Below are 4,867 nucleotides of genomic sequence, written 5' to 3'. Positions count from 1 at the left end.
GTATCGTATATATATACATATATATTATTCATACCTTTGGTGTATAGAATGCAAGCAGATTTTGACATCAAATTTTGGGGTAAAAAAAGTGTGTCTTATACAGCGAAAAATACAGTACACAGCATTCAACGGTGTTAACTATAAACATGAACACCAGTAACATACTGGAATAGTATTTCGATCAGAAACTTAAAAAACAATAATTGTAAGTAAGTGTGAGTTAATGAGTAAAAAAAAGAAAATATATCATCAGATTTATCTATTACGTTACTGGGATCATGTACCACATGGACAGGAACTCTACAAGACTATATGCTAAATGTATCTCAGATTTATTATAAAATATAGGCCTATTCATACAACACATCCAAATGTTGCCAAGTTATTTACCTGCATCCTTTCTTGCTTGTCAACAACACTTCTTTTCCCTGTATAACTGAAGAAAGATGGTACAAGATTTTTCTTTAATGTCCTATTATGTGTGAGGCTTAAAATCTTTAAGAATTCAGGATCTACCTCATAATTTGTGCACTGAAAATAGACTAAACATGGAAAAGCTGTTTCACTGGACTCCAACTCCTTGTGTCCCACACTTTCCATCCACAGCTTTCTCAGTTTCTTGTCTTTGAAAAACCTTGTTCCTTCACAGTTTTTACACTGTACTCCACAAAAATAAGACATTTGCAAGCAGAAGTAGCAAACCATTTAAGAATAACAGGGGTGTAGCAAAAACCGTTGAGCATGATCGACATCACAAGCCAACCTTCACTGACTACTGCCAAGCACGAAGTTCAAAATTTTAGATCCATGTGTCATCAAAATTAATCACTGATTTTTTAATTAATAAAAATCTATGGTGCAAGATATGTATATATATGTTTTGGTACTGTTATCATATTACATGTTAAAAAAAAAAAGTTTTATTTTTGACCTTTAAGATCATTAGTTTTTATTGGTAAAATATGTAAGAAAATGTCAACCACATCACTGTAATACAATGTAATTTTTTAACCTCAAGTTATATGAGAAAATTAGGTTTGAAATAACATGTTATTGGTACACCAAGAATGATAGCATCACAGGATTTAGATGATGAAAATGATAAATTGACATAGAAAAATATGAAAGTCTTATTTTTGAATAATAGTAAATTGTAGGCAAAAAATGCAAGACAGAGCCTTGTTAAGATTGATTTACACATTACTTATATATAACCTCCCTAGTGGTTCAGTGGTAAATCTGCTAGCTCACACCTCTAAAAAACATGTTTTGATACTCAAGCTGGGCATAGCATAGATAGCTTATTATGGTGCTTTGTGCTTTACAACAAACAAAACTTATCTATAATTTATCACTTAGTATATATTGAATACATCCATACACATATGTGCATACTGTATACAGCTTTTAGAGTACTATTTAATTGTTTTACATACACTCATTTGTTGAAGAAAACTGTAATACAAGCTAAGCCAAAAGGACTTATAATTGTAGTAATAATGAAATACAATAAATATGCTTGCAAGTTTTAAAAAGAATTACTAATAGTTATACAAACCAATATAAGTACAATTTTTGCTGTAAATTGTAATTATTGTTCAATAGAATGGGCTAATAATAATCTGAAGCTTCCATATTCACCAATGTTAGAAGAAGTAAACCTATTTTGCAAAATATCTACTTATAATAATAATAATAAATATTTCACAATGCAGTTAAGGACTGGTGGTTAAGGAGTTTGACTTGCAATCTCAGGGTCATGGGTTTGAATCTCCATCACACCAAACATGCTCACCCTTTCAACCATAGTTCTCGAGAACTATAATGTGATGGTCAAACCCATTATTCCTTAGTAAGAGTAGCCCAAGAGTTGGCAGTTGATGATGTTAACTAGCTTCTTTCCCTCTAGTCTATCACTGCTAAATTAGGGATGGTTGGCACTGATAGCCCTTGCAAAATTCAAACCAAACCACAATGCAGTTCTTTAGCTTTTAAGCTTAGTTTAAAGTCAAATGGGCCGGATGAGTTGTCTAAGCCTACATTAGGCCTAACATCATAATTTAAGGTTTAAACAATGCATTCTTTACGAAAAACACAAAATACTGAAAGTTGAAACTCATAATTGTACAGTAATACTAATAGTAATAGAACCAAACAACTCATCGGCTCAGTCAACAACGTTTTATTAGTAGCACAACTCTTGTTCGGAAAATATGAAAAGTTTTAGATTTCATAAGTTTCAGACATACGCTGCACGTCTACTACACCTGTACTGGCTGTATAAGGCTTAGACCTACAAAATTTAACAAAGGTGAATTATACTTATACTTTTATAGTTATAGAGAAACCGTGGAAGTAACTGCGGATAACCGTTTTTACTCATTCTATTTCTATTCTTCTCCGTCCATTAACCATTCTGTGCTACCTAACCTCAAACTCAAATATGAGCATGAATAAACCTTTTAATTAAACATGAAGTTAAACCTCTGGTAGTTATGACATGCTTAGGTCTATACCAGCCTTTTACTGTTCTACTACAATCTACAGATCTAAAGCCTAAACTAAAGCCAATAAAGCACTAAAGGAGCATAACTTGTCTTAAGTTACAACTTACATTAATTTACAATGATAATCACAAGGCTATAAAAATTAAAATTAACATACATAATTGTTGTTTAAGACTCATAACGTAGGTAAATTAATATGTAGAAGAACTATAAATGAACTTTTCCCTACGTTAAAATACTTTTATTGCGAGCTTTCGGCCCCCTTACCATAGCCTTCTTCGAGCAACAACGTCCCGATCAAAACATTTGTTAAACTTTGGAACACCGCTTTAAAGCTTGTATCTAGGCAACAGTCGTAACAATAACTGACACCTGGTATCAAAGTTATTAAACATATAGAATTATGAATTCGATTACGAGGAACCCACTTTGAGACTAATAATGGTTGGAGACGGCTTGAATGGGTAATGAAGAAAAACTTTAACATAAGTTTAACACAACAGTAAATGTATGACCTGATAATGACAAAACCTTGTCGAAACGTTGTACATTTGCTGTTGTGTTAAACTTATATTAAAGGTTTTCTTCATTACCCATTCAAGTCGTCTCCAACCATTATTATATAGAATTATGATGAATATAAAATATAAATCGATTATTTCGATATAATAAACATAAGGAAAACCCAATTATAGGTAATATATAGAGAAATAAGTAAATAAAATAAACGGTCGCGGGATCGAATCCCCGTCTCACCAAACATGTTCGCCCTTTCAGCCGTGGGGGCATTATAAAGATACGGGCAATCCAACTATTCGTTGGTAAAAGAGTAGCCCAAGAGTTGGCACTTGGTGGTGATGACTAGCTGCCTTCCCTCCAGTCTTACATTGCTAAATTAGGGACGGCTAGCGCAGATAGCCCTTGTGTAGTTTTGCGCGAAATTCAAAACAAACAAATGAAATAAAGGAATTTTTAAATTTCAAATAATACATTGTAAAATTAAAGCTTTCATTTTACATCGAAACCACGACAACTAATATTGTTACGACAGCGGAAGTTACGTGACGCTACTGGCGCGTTTGGCGCTGGCAGTGTACCTGAAATTTCTAGAATGATCATGAATGATCGTTGAGGCCCAAGTGCATTCAGGACGCCCTCTTTTTTAGTATATAAGCCTGGCAGTGAAAGCCTGCGAGATTGAATGAAGAAAGTTCGGAGTATTTTACTATTCTGTTCGAGCTAGTGTGTGTTTTTGAGATTGTAAATCGCTGTGATTATAGCGTTTATTATAAAAGTAGTTAAGTTTAAAGTGACGAGAAACGTATTGATTGTGAAATTACTGTGTACTAAAAGTTTGTATCGAGGAAGAATAAACTGATTTAACAAAGAAAGGAATTGTATCGGTGAAGTTTCTCAGAAAGAATTTCTACCAGAAATTAATAAACAAGTAGATAGGTAACAAGTTGGTGTCAGAGAGTGGGACGGAAAAATAAAATAAAAAGAAGATGGAAACGAGAAGTGGTAAATCAAACTACAGCTTAGTAGATTTGATGGAAGCAGTACAAGAACAGCAAAGGAAAGAAGAACAACGAGAAAAGAAACAAGAAGAGAGACAAGAAAACTTACAACAATGGCAGCTCGAACAGCAAAATAAACAAGAGAGATTACAGCAGTTGTTGGAGGAAAAAGAAAAGAAACAAGAAGAACGAGAAAAGAAACAAGAAGAGAGACTACAGCAATGGTTGGAGGAGAAAGAAAATAAACAAGAAGAGAGACTACAGCAGTGGTTGCAGGAGAAAGAAAATGAACAAGAAGAGAGACTACAGTAGTGGTTGGAGGAGAAAGAAAATATACAAGAAGAAAGTCTCGAACAGTTGAGAGAAAGCCAGCATACACAAATGGAAAAGATTAGTAAATTTCAAAGTGAATTAAATACATTAAAGGACGATTTACTGTATTTTACACAGGGAGGATATATTAGCCATGGACCTAATCAGTCCCTGACAACAGGAAGCTCCTTCCAGACCCTCCAGCTAAACCCTAATGCAGACACCTTCAGTCCTGTTAGAAGTCACATTCCAGACATGAGTGTCAGCAATAGGGGTGATACAGTACGAAGAAAGCCACAGGAATTCGATGGGAAGGCACCATGGGAAGCATATAGAGCACAATTTGAGCTACTGGCAGATATGAATGGATGGACAGAGGAGCAGAAAGCAGTGTACCTGGCAACGAGCTTGAAGGGACAACCACTGGAAATACTTGGATAGTTGTCAGCAGACGAAAGGCACAACTATAGAGCACTGGAAGCTGCTCTGGAAATCAGGTATGGAACTCTAAATCGGTCCGAAGTCCACATG

At 34.5% G+C, this 4,867-nt stretch overlaps 1 protein-coding gene across 2 annotated transcripts in view; it reads right to left on the bottom strand.

The window, feature by feature from the left end:
• Positions 1-2,852, bottom strand: part of LOC106464968 (anoctamin-5-like) — a 122,350-nt gene extending 119,498 nt beyond the window's left edge. For both annotated transcript variants that reach the window (XM_022392776.1, XM_022392777.1), the window contains exon 1: positions 2,775-2,852. The gene's annotated coding sequence lies outside the window, so the exon portion shown is untranslated. The remainder of the gene's footprint in view (positions 1-2,774) is intronic.
• Between the last annotated feature and the right edge of the window lie 2,015 nt (positions 2,853-4,867).

The sequence above is a fragment of the Limulus polyphemus genome, unplaced genomic scaffold (genome assembly GCF_000517525.1).
Source record: "Limulus polyphemus unplaced genomic scaffold, Limulus_polyphemus-2.1.2 Scaffold1797, whole genome shotgun sequence".
Lineage (NCBI taxonomy): Eukaryota > Metazoa > Arthropoda > Merostomata > Xiphosura > Limulidae > Limulus > Limulus polyphemus.
This window is presented reverse-complemented; position numbering and strand designations above follow the sequence as displayed.